We start from the raw sequence: 16411 nt of genomic DNA, 5'->3' as shown, positions 1-16411 counted from the left end.
CATTCTTTGTGGATTCTTGGGCAGTAAATAGGGATACTCGTCTTTTGTTTCCCTCCTCGATTGCATCGTTCACAAGCTTTCACACCACATCTCTAAAGGTGGTTAGGTGCCTCAAGATGTTGACAGGCATGAAGGACAAGATTATTTAGGTATTTAGGTGCCTACCCCGAGTGATTTCAAATGGAATTAAGCAACTGGATGTTACTGGGGTAAAGGAGGTGGGAAGAGAGAAAAGAAAAAAATCCTTCTAGTGCATGTGAAAAGCTCTAATCTGGTGTCATAAACTCTAGCAATGTGGGCCATGTTTTTCCAGGGTAAAATTGCCTGCAGGGTAAATTTACTGAAGTGTGCTAATTTTTACCGAGGTGAGCGGGTGCTTCATTTTGGGCAGCGCAGCCCAGCCAAGTGGCTCAGCTGGGAACAGTTGTGGTGTGTGATCCTGTTGCTTCCCAAGAGACAGGGAAAATAATAAAGAATTCGGGATTTCCCACAGGAATTTGGAAGATGCCCACATCTAAGACAACGGGAAGGATTGGGCCAAAATCCAGATCCAGCCTGGATTCCTCCATCTGAGTAGTCCTGTCTTGACCTATGACTGCTGATGGATCACAATGATGTGGATCCCTCTCTCCTTACTCCCCAGCATCAGATCACCAAGAAGGCCTGAGATAATACTGTAAGTAAGAGACGTGCTTTTCCTCACACCAAATAATTCATTGTGAAACTTCAGATTTTGAAATAACAAGGTTAAAGTGGCCTGTAGCTGCAATGCTGGGGCTTGGGGAATGTTCCTGCAGTTTGTCTGCCCAAGGCTGGATTCATAGGGGAAAACATTTTGTGCTATGTGCTGTAATCACCTGACACCCAGGAAAATTAAGAATTAATGATTTCTCTGTAACACACACAGAAAAAATTGTCTCCCAAAAATCCCATTCATTAAGACTGCCATTGAATCGAGGATTGAAGCCATTGTTATTAATCCTAAATGAATTCAAGTTTGTCTACTATGAACAAAGCTGCTCGCTATCTGATAATCCAAATTTTCTCAGGAAAAAAGAATGAGCAAATGTTAGAAGCAGCAGGTGAAATCATACCATAGTTATTAAGCCTTCTTTCAGTGAAAGCACAGGATAGATTAAATTGTTATGTTAGGCCATGTTGTGAGTCCATGTCAATTTTGTTTGAGATCTTATCTTAGCTCAGAACTGTTTCCTTCTAAATTAAACTAAATGCTGAAGACATGAGAAGCATATTGACCCAAAGATTCAAAACTTTGGACTCAGCAGCCTTCTGATCTTTTGTCCACAGAGTATCGAGTTATAAAGCTGTGGAATATTAAATAATCATGATTATCTTCAACTTGCCCGAGTTCATTTGTCATGCTGAAACACTGGTACGGATTTTCCATGCATTTTTTTTTCAGAACAAGACATTGATTCTGCCTGCAAGCTGGTTTCATTTGCCGCTGATCTTACAGACTGTGGTCTTGTACCAATATTAAGTCTCACGCACTAACTGTGGTCCATAATTCAGTCTCTGGTGCTCTTAATCTCTCTTTTGCAAGAACCACTGTCCGATAAAGCAAAAAACAATAATCTTACAATCAAAATGATCAAACTATGCCGGTCCTTCAATCAGTTGTTATCAGGCACAAGCAGTTCTTGAGATTCAGAAATGCAGTGTAACTCACCTGGGATAAGAAATCATATTTAAAAATGAGCTGAACAGACATTTTTAGGAATAAGTCAGTTTCTAAATAAACCAGCTTTTTAATTCCACCTTTTCTATATTAGTACTGTAAATCAATATAGTCTACACTTAGAGAAACCAGATGAGTTTGAATTGTCATAATTAAATATCACCCTGTTTCTGGCAGCACAGCCAAACAAGCAGGTTTACTCCTTACACCAGAGTTTTCTTAAGTAGGGACAACTTACTAACTTATTACAGCAATAATTCAAGCTCCAAGTGGTTCTATCATTTTTTAGGAAAAAATCTCTACCAAAATGCATAGTGCAATTCATCCCTAGTGTCACAGCACTGAAGTGATGGAGTTATAGAAGAAAAAAAAATATTGTTTAGATGCTTTTAAAATACAAACATAATGATGATACATTATTTAATGTGATCTACTCTGCCAGACTTCTAATTATCTACATGCAAACTGCGTGTTAATTCATCACTTCATTCACCTCAGCTGTAATGTTGGTTGGTGGCAGACATTTACACTAAGACATAAGTTCGAATGGAAAGAAAACCAAGGAGGGTGCAAAGCTGTATATTAGCTTAGACAAGTAGGATGTCATTGCCAGCCTGAATTTGTTGATGACACCAGGCATTAAGCAAGTAAATCTTTAGCCACTGAAGCAACAGCTCACTTACTTTCAGTAGTGACATCCAGGAGGCAACGCAGTGGACTTACAACAAGGAGTACCTGTGTACTGGTTATGGCCAGTTAGCCCCATCCACAAAATAATGATTCAAAAGGGAGGTTCACCTTTCCTGGGAACAAAATTGTTTTCTTATTATACTCTCATTTCAAATGTTCAAGAGTCTGACTTTGACCTTTTTGGTGGTGGGAAAGGATTTTTGTCCATGAAGTATTGAGCTCCTGGAGTCATTTGGCCAGTTTCCATTCTCATCTAGCAAAGACTATGGAGATGTTCAATGGTACAAAAAGGTACCCATGTCCCAATCTGGATTTTTTTGTGTGAGGTCAGGCCTTTCTGTGGGCTGTGGTTTGTTCTCATTTGTACCAGACATCAGTACCTATAGTGGTTTCTCCGAAATTGCTGAACATTGTGGATCCACATGCACAGGGTGAGCTCATGTACTGGAAACAGAAGTGTGTTGAGCAGCCATCATAGTTCTTTGTCCTGGTTAAATTATTTGGCTCCCCTTCTTCAGTATTTTCTTTCCATACATCCTAATTCTACCATCCTTTCCCTCTAATAACAACAAAAATGAGTACTCTATAAGTTTAATCAGGATAATAGTTCTTCTACTGCAAATACTAGAAGCCTGTAACCTGTAATTCGCTTTTCCTGATACTCTTCTATTCTAACACTAGACACGTCATTTAAAAATGTCTAGGACCTGAAAGCTAAATTTATATAGTGATATATAATAACAATGGAAATTAAGCCTCCTCCTTAGCTCACGCGTTAGAGCTATGTTGCATCTCTCTGCCAACTGGTGCCTTGTTCACCTACAAATATCATACCCACCACTCCCATAACGGTTCCAATACCAGAGTTAAACTGGAGGAAGCAAGATATGTTTCCATCTGCTTAATTTAAAGTAAGAATCTGTGAAACCCCAAGACATACTCGCATGCAATGTCTTCTCTTGCATTAGTCCACGGCAAATTCAGGGACAATAAGGACATTCGATTCTCCACAGTGAATCTGCCTTATCTCTTGTAACACCAGATACCCTTCTTTTCTAGGAATGAACCATCACAAGACTGTGCTCGGAAAGTGTGGGGACAAGCACACAGAGAGATGGTTGATGCAGCTGGTTCCCTGGTTGTTGCTGTGCAGTGGTTTAGCTTCCAATCATGGCACAAGGTATTGGAGGCTGGAGGAACATTGCGTGAACTCTTCTTGTCCTGGATGCTCCTCATCAGTGCTTTGAACTGTATGAAGCCCTGAGAACCAAGCCAATGTGAGTGCATGATCAGGTATTTGTTTCTCTCACAGTCTATACCTGATGAGCAGCAAAAAGTTTTGTCCTTTGCTTCTGCAGGTAGGAGCTCAATCTAGTTTACAGACTTAGTGCTAGTGATGAGCAAGACAAGAATGCTAAAATAACCCATAGGAATCTTTGCCCTCTTCTAGAACTGACATGGTGTAATTATTTTCTCTCCATTTTCTGGATGAAGCAGCTAGCATGAGGAAGGCATGCTGGCACACATCCCACTTGATAGTTGAAAAGAGCAAACTGACAAACATTTTTTAGATGCTGCAGCTTATCAACATCCTGGTGAATAATATTTTCCATCGGTTATTCATAGATGTACATGGATGTGTTGCTAAATTGTCATTTAGTCCAAAGGCTGGCCAGAAATATATCACTAGATAAAGGTTTTTGCTGGAAGTATTGTATTTTATGGAACATGCTGCTGCCCCAAATCCCTCCTGGAATAGGCACAGTCATGCTCCCTGAGACCTGGCAGCCCTTCCAAGTGAGCATATGGTCTGCTCAGGTCTGGCAGTGCCAGTGCACAGTGCGTAAACGCGCAACTATGTCGGAGCAAACAGGAGGCTGTTTGATAGCATGACATTCTGTGTCTACTTCAAACTTCATCAGCACTTCAGAAATGGATTCCCCTTCTCTGCTGGAGCACACACAGTTTGCAGAAGAAAAGTGAGACAATCCCTTTGGGGGTGGATGGTGTCTGTAGCCACCTCTCATAAAGATAATGCCGCTGTGGAAGCATCCTGGAATGTCAGAAGTTACATTTTCTGGTGATGCTACGTTGTGGTCTTCATTTTTCAGAGATCATAGAATAGTGTGCATTGGAAGGGACCTTCTAAGCTCATCCAGTCCAATCCCCAGCCATGGGCAGGGACATCTTCACCCAGATCAGGTTGCTCAGAGCCCATCCAGCCTGGCCTGGGTTGTCCCCAGGGACGGGGCATCCACCACCTCTCTGGCCAACCTGGGCCAGTATTTTACCACCCTCACTGTAAAAAAAAAAAAAAAAAAAAAAAGTTCTTTCTCGTGTCTAGCCTGAATGTACTCCGATGCAATGTAACTTGTACAGTAAGTGGAATACAGAGAGGGGACCGAAGGTAAAAATCCCACTGTTAATCAAGGCTGGCAAAGGGCGGAACATTAGCTGCAGTAATTGGATTTTGGAGGGAGTCAACAAAGTCAGGCTCGTCAAGGCTAGGAAACAGATCTGGTCCTGCCTCTGTGCTTCTCGCGCTGGCAGAACATTGCACTGAAATCACTGGAGTAGGGATTGGGCCAGGAAAGAGTGGATGAGTTGCAAAGCAAATTAATTCCTGCCAAAAAAGTTCAGCTATGCTCAGAAGTATGTAAAGTGTCTGATTTGAGAAGTGTCAAGTAGCATTTGTGACCAATTAACCAAGATGAAGGGGCCAGAGCTATGTTTACATGTACTAATCTTCAGCCAAAGTTTGAAAACTCCAATTCATTGACACGCATCAAATTTCCTTTCCAGGCTTGGCATTTGCCTGTACGCACGCATGCACATTGCTCAGGGATGACAGGAAAACATGAGTATGACTTGCAAATACTACAAAAAAAAAAAAAAAAGTGGAGGGGAGCTGCCATGCAGCAGCAGCACAGTAATTAAGTCTATACTGTGATATGTGAAAAAAATCATGGGCCACTGTATGAGTAAAATAGCTTTATCAGCTGAGCTGAAATATGATGTGTGGTGTGTCTGTATTGTTATTTTTCCACAACCTATGAAGCCCTGGGAAATGATCTACACAAAAGAATAAGAAGTAAAAGCTGCCTCTGCTGTCTTCTATTTAATTAACACAGATATACCAATTGAATGCAATTAATCAAGATAGGGATTAAACAGTAACTCAGAGTTGACAGCGACAATGTTATCATTACTATGGCATAGAAGGGCTAGAAAATTATAGTGGTTACTAGAAACTTTGTAAGAACAAGCTGGCTGGAATTTTGGGTGGATTTCAGAGGTTTATGCAGATCTATTGAAATTTAGGGGCAGCTGATTTTTCATGTGGCCAAGTGTTTATCTGCCCCTGCCCTTCCCTTTCCCCTCTTCGACCATCTGCGGTAACCTCCAGAGTGGCAACAACTTTTAAAGTGATTCCTCTTTCTTCTAACAGGTTCCTGATGCTGAAGCTCTGACCTTAAAATGAGCAGTGCATAGGGCAAGTGAGCTTCTGGCCTTCAACCCTTCCGAATGCAGCTATTTTTGGTAACCAGAACAGTATATTCATGACAGGTGAGGGAACAGAGCCTTCCAGTGAAGGATTTCTCCGCATATTAACACTATCAGTGCTGGATGCTGTGTCTCTATGCAAGTTGCCTGTGTCTGTTTAAGGCCCTAAATGCAGATTTGCAGAAGTCTGCAGCTTTCCGTAACTTCATTGCCATGTTTCAGTGCCTGCCGCACCCACAAACTGAACCATTATTCCCAGGAATTTCCATGTAGATCTGAGGAGAACTGCAATCCCATGCAGCTGTGAGAAGTTCAGACTTGGATTTCTTGTCCTCAGGAGAGGCACAGCCTGGTTTGCTACAATGCAACTGTCCTCATTAATGTACTTCAAGCCCTGATGTATTGGGACCACCATTGTTGGGTAAGAATATGGTTGAGTTTTCTGGGCTCATTCTCTTGGCTTAAGAATGTTAAGTGGGGTGATAATGAGTAGTAACTGGGTCACTTTTTATGGTGAAGTTGACACTTGCCTTCTAGTAAACAGACACTGGGATGACCCTTCTCATTTCGCACAGGTCACCAAACAGCCCCTGGGATGGGAAGGGTTATTGGCCATTTACCAAACTCTGTTTGACTTGTGTTCATGGGTGAGAGATGAAAGGCACTATATTGCATTACCAATCCCTGCGGTCTCCCTGAAGAAGCATTTCATTTAGCAAGGAAACTGCTGGCCCATGGGAATTGGAGAGTTAAGAAAAAGAGGATGCAGTTTCAATTGCAAATGCTTCCTTAGGGTAGACGTCTTAAAGCTGCACTGAAACTCACTGATTCAGTCTTGCAATAGTTGCTCCAGGACACTTAATGTTCAGCAGATTATTCCCATAATAAATCTTCCCTTCTTCCCACCAAAAAATCCTTTAGGTTACTCGTGGAGTTTCTGCCTCTGCCCTATTATGTTTTGCTCTATCTCCCTGGGGGAGATACCCCATACCTGGCGCAAGCCCAATACAGCAGGTGTGAACTGGTATGAAAAGGTAACAACCATTTCTAAGAGGTTCAAAGTCTAGGCAGCATGTGCCTTCCCTGTCTCCCAGATGAAACCAGCAGCCCTGGTGTCACACTTGGAGCTGTCAGGAGCTCAGGGTGAGAGAAGCTTTCTCCTGAACTTCCAAAATATTTTCAATATTCTAGAGCTGAGATGCTGGTATTTTTTGCTATAGTGGAGTTGTCCTGGCTATCAGGGTAGTCCAAGTGCTGCCTTTTTACAGATGATGGATGCAGTGCTTAATGCTGCAATGGTTACAGGAAGGAGAACATGTGCTGCTCAGACAGACCAAGAATTGAGCACAGACCCATCCTGAATTTCTTGTGATCTCAAAATCCAGTGTTGTTCCAAATTTATTAGCACTGGTCAAAATCCTCTTTCTCTTTTTCCCCTTGCTGTTTGTGGTGTGAAGCACGAGACATTCAGAAGTTGCAGCTGTTGTTTGATCGCTTTACATTGACGTCGTAATAGTGCATCTGCTGAGTCAGCAGTTCTTTCCGTGTTTGTTTATTTAATAGTCCATTTCCAGCAAGTTCTGGTTAACCAGTTCCTGTTGACAACCAGGGAACAGGCACAAGTCAGCTCAGAAAATGAACGACTAGAAGGTAAGTGAAAAGAATAGTAAATGCAGGCCATTCATGTGATGGGATCTGATTCATTTTTATGCCAGGGAGATTTTTTTAAATGGGACTTCTCCCAGTGGAGAACTCACAATGCTCAAAGCCTGCTTCACTATGAGGATTATACATAATTATTCAGAGCTTATTATTATTTTTTATCACTCGTTTTCCAGTCGCACAGAGCAAGGGCACAGATGAGATCAGGACCCAGTTTATTGCCGTGCACCGTACAGATTGTACAGTACACTGTACTGTAAGAGCCCTATAAAAGGTGTTAACTATCTGCTTTATGGAGGCAGACAAATGCACCCAGACTGAAGGCTGAAGTGACAGGTCTAAGACCGCAGAACCCATCAGCAGCAAAATTGAGGGCTCAGCCTGAGACCCTCTGTCCTGGGATCCTGCTGCTTGTTGCTTTAGACATATTTTCTTTTTACATTTATTTTGAATCACTGAAATGACAAATTGTATAAATGTCATGTCCTTTGAAGCACTATTTATTGTATCTATAGAAAACAAATTATCTGTTCTCTCATGCTAGTGGAGATTATGAAGAGTGATAAACTCATCAGGAAAAAATGCAGGTTGGGCGTGATGGAGAAACTTCTATTCTGCAGTGCCATCTTAATTTCTGGTTGTGGTCTGACAGACTCTGTGGTCTTGGTGACTCTGTGCCATCCTGTTCTCTGCTTTCAGACTTTGGAAGAAGCAACTTTCACACAGATATGTGGCCGGAATATGAACATTATTCCAGGGTAAGTGGATTTTTGTTCGGTTGGGATTTTATACAATGTATAAAGTCCATGCAAAGTTTGTTGTTAGTCCCAGCCTAGTTGTGAAACTGTGTTTAACCACCACTTACTCAATCCAATAAAGCATACCTGCATACCGTGGCAACACCTGCTCTATTTATATATTACAATTATTTTACCAGGTCAGCCTTTTGCGATTTAGTGTTTCATTCACAAAGGATTCTATAACACATATTGGTTGTGCGCTCTCTCTACTTTCTGATGAACTGGGTTTTTTTCTTAAGACTATTCATATTTTATTTTCTTCTAACATTTCTTTGCTTATTTGAATAACCGAGACAGAAGTAATTTTTACAAAAATAATAATAATAGCTAAAAAATAATTCTCAAAGATCAAATGGACACTCATTTTCTCTTCAGTACTTGCAAGTCTTGGGTTATCTTATGCAACTTTTCTGCCTTGACTAGTGCTTTACTCTTTGGTAGTTTTGCTCAGACACAGAAGGTAGTGATAACAGATGTGTGTTATAGTGGTGTGTTGTGTTTTTTTTTTTTTTTTAAATGAAATCGATGACCTACTGAAGTCTAGTAGTTACTTAATATCAGCAACTTATGCCCTCTGTGCTACTACTGTTGCTTTGAAACAATTTATTTAGTCATTTGGACTTAAACTACTCAGACACATTCCTTCCTGCTGCAACAGCAGTGATACAGGAAGGTGTGTTTTAAACCATGCAGTCATTTCCATCCTGGATTTCATGAAAAGTTATTCTTGTCTCAGATATGAATCATTCAAATATCCTTCTACAGATTCCAGGTGAGTTAATCACATTTAGATGCTTCCAAGTCATACACAGAAAGGTACTGAGAAAAAGACAAGTCTCTACCTAGTAAAAAAAACCAAATAAAACTCAGCAAAAGTAGATATGAGCACAATACTTGTAGTAACGCTCAAAATCTTTCTAAGGAGACCAGGGGCCAAAGGGCTTCTGCCTTCAAAAAATGTGTGGTCAATGGGGATGCATGGTACTTGCTTTACCAGCTGACCCATCAGCTTCTCTCTGTCCCTAAAAACAGTTCAGGAAATGACTGAAAGTATCTGAAGATACAAAAAGGATAATTAAGTTTCATTGTGGGAATAAGAGGGTAATCTGTCCAGACAAATCTGGGACCTAATATTGAAAACTGTAGTGTCTGAATATTAAAAAAATGAGTAATTTTGAATAAAGATGTCTATCAGGACTGTAAATTCAGAAAGTAAAAAAGTAGCTTAATAGTCCATCTCCCTCTCCATCTTCCTCTAACTCATTTTCTTGTTCTCTTTCTTCCTTTTGTGTTATTGCGAAAAATGCATGTGAAAATCTGATATGGAGAATGCTTTAGCTTCATTTCAGTCTTCTCAAAATGTTTTGTTCCACTGGGTAGATTCCCCCTACAAGATAACCTTAACTGTGACCACATTGGGCTTGTGGGATCATTTATTTGCAGAGAGAACAGCTATATTTTGAAGAGTCTCTGGGGCAGCCAGCTCCCCACTCTTCTGAGGCTCTTGAAGAGGTTTTTGAGCTGGCATGAGAAATCACCTGGGACTCAGAGCAGGTCACAAGGTGCTTAGGACAATATTTTCTCTGCATCTTGTTTTGCTGAGCAGAATTGCTTTACTGTAAACAAATGTGAGTTTTGCCTTATTCTTAGGTACTGTGAATTATGAAAGACCACTCTAGATGTAATGAATGTATAGATCATTTTGACCAGATCATAATCTATGAGTAAATAATGTTTCCTGAAGATGTATAGGTGAAATAAAGAACTTCTTGTTACTATTGCTGTAGTGGTACCAAGGATTACTGATGAGGCCAACATGATCCTGCAGCTTTGTGATACTGAGGTTTAAATACAATACAGAACTAACTACAGGATTTGGTGAGCAAATTTTTCTCTGGATTAAAATATTCAGGGTTTATACTACTGGAAACGGAACCTGAAACTATACAAAACTAACTTGTCCCTAGATTTTATTGCAAGCCCCAAAATTCTGTTCACTGACATGCTCGCTAACACGTGTGAAATTTTTCCATTCGGCTCCCCTGACTTTGGTAGTGACATTAAAAAGCAATTTTCAGAATGAGTAGGACTCTGATAGAGCGAACCCCTATAACACCTATGTCTCTTCTTCACTGTCCATGGAGGAAGCCCAAGGATGCCAAGCTGCCTGAGACCTTGGGCCAATTGTCAGCACAGTCTCTAGGCACTCAAAAGGTTTATTTTAAAGAAGAGGGCACTTAAGGGACATCTGTGTGACACACACTACAGTGTCCAGAGATTGAACTGTGTGTATTTTGCTCTAAATCTAGAGAGGAAGTCACTAAAATTAAAAAAAAAAAAAAAAAAGGAAAGAAGCACAGGGGAATGAAAGTACTTTTGAAAGAGAAGAAATCTACATTTCAATGAAAATCCTTTCAAGGCATTTCAAATAAGAGTCTGAGAGAAATAATTACAAAGTTTGGAGAGAAAGAACGTTAGCTTTGATATCTTTTTCTTCTATGAAGCAATTAAAATAAGCAATTTTTCAAATACTAAGCAGAAAATTACTAATGGCTGAATCCAAAAGCTTTCATTTCCTTCTTGGGGCCTTTATTCTTCTAAAAAAAGACAAAAAAAAAAGTGAAGGTGGTTTTCCAGATAGATTAATGCATAAAGCAGTCGCTAGTTGGATGTCATAAAAACTACAGCAGCATAGAATAGCTGAGATTAAGAGCTAGATTTAAATCATGCAACAGTCCAGTTAATATCAATGTCTAATTAAGAAATGCATAAGAAGTCTGTAATGTTGATTTGATGGAGAAAAACCTCTAATAGGGGTTCTTCTGGAATTTTCCATTTCAATTGCTGTGTAGACTTTTAATGGATGTTCTATCCAGTCTTTGGCATTAGCAGGAATCATTCTCAAATTAAAACCACGGCCTAAAATGGAACACAGGTAGACAAATTAGCTTGTCTGGGAAGCAGTCCGGGTAGAACGACAATGTGAGCTCAAGCTGAGATTTTAGTACAAATAAAAGAGAACAAAAGTCTCCAATCTGGTGTGGAAACCCTATCTGCTTATCATTTTAAACCCTCGTAATTTTAAACAATGCAGCGTTAACTCATTTCCCCACCTCCCGAATCCCGCCAAAATCCCTGACAATGTGTACTCACAAATCCAGACCACTAAGCATTATTAATTAGTCTTTTTAAACAGGAAAGCTTTCTATAGTTATAGATATTAGTAGCATGTAGAGGTAGGCTCCTCTTCGCTTGCGATGGGATTTAGAGCACACAGTTCCCTATCACTATCAATGAACACCATCAATCTCCTGCTCCTCTCTGGGTAACTAAAGCTCTTAAACTCTTTGAGCAAAACTAAACCTGTGGCATCTGCTGTGTCACACAGACCATCCAGGACGTTTGGTCTCTAGGAACGAAAGGGGAACCGGCTTTGTGCTGCCTGTCACTAATGCCCTAAAGTTGTTAAACTAGGAGCAGTGTAACTGTTAGGATGCAAAAATCCACATCGCAAAGAGGGAGACAGCATAGCACTGGATTAAAGCATCAGTGTATTTGTTATCACCACTTCGTTGTTGACCCAACAAATCCAGAGGGAATTATCTCAAGAATCCAGGAAGACGGCAAGCTCAAAACAACCCCTCTGACCCAGGCAGCCAGCACACTGGGGAGTCATTTTTAAGTTCATTAGAACACATTAAAATACAATACATTCACCATGGTAAAGCAAGGCATATGATTCCATCTGTCTACATATTTCTTTTCAGTACTAAATCCATCCAGAGACCTTTCAGATTTATATCATTAAGTCTTGCCGCTTCACTTAGCAAACAGAGTGGGAAAAACTGGGCATAAAAACCAGAATAACAGTGAAAGTTCATCACTTCTAAGTTACTGTCATTGCCTGAAATGTCACCATCCAAATTCATGTCTAACATTACTCCATTGATCAGACAGGCACAAATACATCATGTTAAATAGTGATACCATGGCCCTGGAGGAGGGCCCAAGGATTTTTCTCCTTGAAAGAGATGGGAACCAGGATGTTCTCAGTGAGGTATCCACCTGCTAGAAGGGTGCGGAAGGTCTAATGTGGGGACATTCAGGTCATCACAGGAACCAGATTTTTTTTCTACCCCTCTCTTGACTGTGTGACTGGGGAGGTACCATGGGTAAAGATGCTTCTAGATGTTTATTCAAATGGAGCGCTGCTTTAGCAGGGTGCTTCATCTGCAACTTTTGTTGGATTTATGCAATACTTGAGAAAAAAAAAAGTATGAAGCAGGCTGTCTGCTGCAAAAACGTGGAACAGACAAAAATAAACAAACCTTAACTTGTCCAACACACTTGAGAGCCACGAATTCTGTTACAGTTTTGCTAAATGAGAGGAAAATTTCTCCTTTCCTCCATAAAACCATCCTTTTAGACATTACTGCAGTCATGACATCACCACTGCAGTTCCTGGATAATTTCTGAAAAGATTAAAATGAACTAATACACCAGTGATCTCATCAGAGTGTAAAGGACATCTCACACAGGGAAGAAAAAAATAAAATTCAGGAGAACTTCAGTGCTTCATTTGCATCAAGAGCAGAAAAAGCACCATAACATCATTGTTGTGGAGAAACACTAAACATACAATGCCAGAGAGGCATTTTTCCATCTTCTTATAAACTATTTGGATTTGTCCAGCCCGATCCTACCTGTCATGCCTGTCATCCTTCTAGCTGTCTCCACATCTATTCTCTTTCCTTTTTTCCTACCTTTATCTATACCTTCCCATGTCTCTTCTGTGCCCTTCCTACATGTTTTAATGTACCCTATTCCTTTGAATCATATACACTACCATTCTCAACTACCTCCAAAACACATTTTGCAAAGTATATACATACAATCACATTACACAAAAGTATTCATGCATACTTCACCTATAGCTTACATTATTCTGGGTAGAGAACACCTTTCCCACATATATATACAGTTCTCAGGCCAAGGATTCACAGATTATGACAGCTCTCATCTGCTTTAGAGCTGTTGTATCTTTTAAGAGAAATAAGGAGGATGAGTAGGGAGATATGTTTTGTTTTCTTTGGTAGGAGAACCTATACATTAGTATTCATGTACCCAAGAATCCCACCAAATTTTTAATGTTATATCACATTCTGAGGTTAGAAACTCTAATATCTTCAGAACATGATGGGTATAGTGCTAATAATGTAATCTTCTCTCTTGCGCCCACAGGTACACCTCAACTCAGGCTTCAGATCACACCATTAAGCAATGAGGTGACAAACCGGTTTCCTTTCTCAAGCCAATTGTCACGTAACAGCCCAGGGGCCCCTTTTGGTCGTGGCAGCGTCCCCTGACTTTTCAAGAAGAGATGTACCTGTGCAATCCATTCATGTCCTGTACGCTTGGCAGGAGAAGATAAAAATGCTCATTTCCATCTGGGACATTTCTAAGCCATGAAGAAAACCACAAGGCATCAGAGCAGCCACCTGTTAGGCATTGACAAAGAAACCTCCCAAAACTATCAAGTGGAGATGATTTTCCAGGGTTAAAGTAAACCAGTATAAAGGGTGATGGTAACTTTCTACCCACTCACAAGTTTTGTTACTCCTAGATGAGGCAGCAAAAATATTCAACCCCATATACTCTGTAGTTGATAGATCCGCTTTAATGAAGAAAGCCCCGACCAGTGGAGTATTATAGGATAATACATGCTACAGCATTAGTAGAAGTCCAAATGGCCCAAGTGCAGAGCATCTGTTACCAACACAAAAATAGTGGGTAAAAGCTATTGTGATTCCTGACCCCAGGAACCTGTCTGGAGGCACAGACTTCCCAAGGCGGAGGGGACTTGGAGAATGTGGGATGTTCAGCAAGATCTCATCCCCCGACAGGTTTACCACATCAGCTCAGTCCAGGCCAAAGGGGCAGGACAAGGTCCTCAGCTACACTCCAAGTTCATTTCTCTGTTGATCCTGAAGACGTATTTATAGTCGATCAGGATCTTGAACCAGAACTGGCCTACCAGCTGAAGCTGTATGAACTAAATTGTGGATTCCCCAACTACAGATAGAACCAATGGACAATTTTAGCCTAGTCATCACTTCTGCCAGAGGAAAGAGAAACTCTCTGAGGTAAGTTCCCTTGGATATAATTCTTTCTTTCCGGGTTAAAGAAGGGCTGGAGCTAATACATATCCTGAGTGATAATGTGGATTTGCACCTTTCCTGTTAAATATAGCTGGTTCATATCCAAAGCATCACTTCTATTCCTAATGCTCACTTATTTCATTACAACTTCTACATTAGTTGCAGGTGTGAAATGCCAACTGATCCACACTTCTCTTGCTGTCAGCAGGAGAGTAATATATGTCAAAGTCCTGATTCTCAGAGGTGAGGTCACCAGGATCTCCATTTGCACATCTGCTTTGCTAAACACAAAACTCTGGAGATTTGCAAAGCTCCAATAGGCACAAAATGGGATGAGTTCACGGCGGGTGATACATAAGAAACTGTTTGTCCTTCTCACTTAGTAGGCATGTGACAGAATTTGCTCTCTATACAAAACATTTGCTGTTTTACAACAGGCAGCATTTCGCTAGTCTTCATATGTGGGTACATGTGTGTTTTGTATTAAAAAAGAAAAAAGCTACACCTCTCTATATTACATTGTACAAGAAAAGTCAGGATATCAACATGTTAAAAAAAGAGCCTAATTGATTAAAAAGCTTCTGAAAGTTGACAGTATTCAATGTATCCCAGCTTGGACCGTGGAGGTGTTGAAATCAGGAGAGTGCCTGATCAGAGCTCCTGCAGGGACGATGCTCCTGGAACCTGCCTCACACAGAGGCACCCAGATTTGGTTTTGAGGGCTTCAAGAGAAACATCCAAATATTTCTACTTCCTCCTGTTAGTGGATTTTTTTCATACCTCAGAAAAAGTCTTGCAATGGTAATGTATTTGCACTTGATGCCTACGCAATGGCTCTTGCTCATGGACCTCTAATACATGATATTTTCTGCCTTCTCCATTTTACATGAGATCAAAGACTAATCGTACATATCTGTGTCTAATTATTTTTTGACATTTGAATATAATTTGCTCTGGATTTTTAAAGAAAATTTAAAGAAACATTTTAAAATAAACTTTGTCTGAGTGCATGCCTGTTAGTTTTATTTTGATTTTTGCCACGTATAATTATGAGAAACTTACAGACAATTAGTAAGATTTTTAGTTTCTGTTGAGTTTCTGTTGTTCTATATGCTATTACTCCAGCCCACCGGATATCATGTAGGTAAGGTGTAAGATTATGCATATGAATATTTCTGTCTGCTACTTATGTGTGTCGAGATAATATCAACTTCTATTTTGTCTTGTCGTTGATCCTTATTCCATAGAAGATATTGCTAATTACCAATAAGACAATTTGGTAATATAATGTAAAGTGTTACAGCATCATTTATGTGGTGATTCACACCTGGTAAGGATCTGATCATCGAATTTTAAAACATATTTGAAGGTCATAAGATAGAGAATATTTTTTCTACAGGATGTTATTTCTATTTTTAATAGAAATACTCTCCTTTGTTTAATTTATTGACACAGTTCTTCTAAATGATACAGAGCTTTTCAACATGAAGAAGTAGTAATTTTGGCACATTTGCGCTGCCCTGCAAAATTCGGAGCACACTACTATACTGGCTTAAATCAATCGAAGTCTAAACACTTAAATATGATTTTCAACAACCGTACTTGAGGGACATATCTTTACAGGTAATCTAAAGAATACAAAACTAAAAATATCTCAGTTGTGGAGCAAATTCACTGTATTCCATCCTTCACTTCGTGAATATGGTTATATATATATTTTTTAACCCTTGCATGTTTATTCCTAAGTCTGTTGGAAATGGTGGAAATTATTCCATTGACTCCAACAGTTTCTGCTTCCTACTGGATTAAAGACGACATTTGTACATCAGATTTGCTGGTGATGTCCCAATAATGAAGTGGAGGATCTTATAAACACATAAGAGAGGGTAAGTGCCCAA

General features: G+C 40.0%; 1 long non-coding RNA gene across 3 annotated transcripts in view; it reads left to right on the top strand.

Moving 5' to 3' along the window:
- Positions 1-15683, top strand: part of LOC135992297 (uncharacterized) — a 31662-nt gene extending 15979 nt beyond the window's left edge. The window contains exons 5-11 of one of the 3 annotated variants that reach the window (XR_010606718.1): positions 494-676; positions 3449-3666; positions 5838-5956; positions 6153-6314; positions 7457-7543; positions 8255-8313; positions 13597-15683. This is a non-coding gene — a long non-coding RNA (uncharacterized LOC135992297). Of the gene's footprint in view, positions 1-493; positions 677-3448; positions 3667-5837; positions 6315-7456; positions 7544-8254; positions 8314-13596 lie in introns of all 3 variants that reach the window. The other 2 variants (XR_010606717.1, XR_010606716.1) reach the window with 2 other exon arrangements.
- Positions 15684-16411: the final 728 nt, after the last annotated feature.

Source organism: Caloenas nicobarica, chromosome 10, assembly GCF_036013445.1.
Source record: "Caloenas nicobarica isolate bCalNic1 chromosome 10, bCalNic1.hap1, whole genome shotgun sequence".
Taxonomy (NCBI): domain Eukaryota; kingdom Metazoa; phylum Chordata; class Aves; order Columbiformes; family Columbidae; genus Caloenas; species Caloenas nicobarica.
Note: the sequence above shows the minus strand (reverse complement) of the source record. Positions and strands in the feature narration are given on the sequence as shown.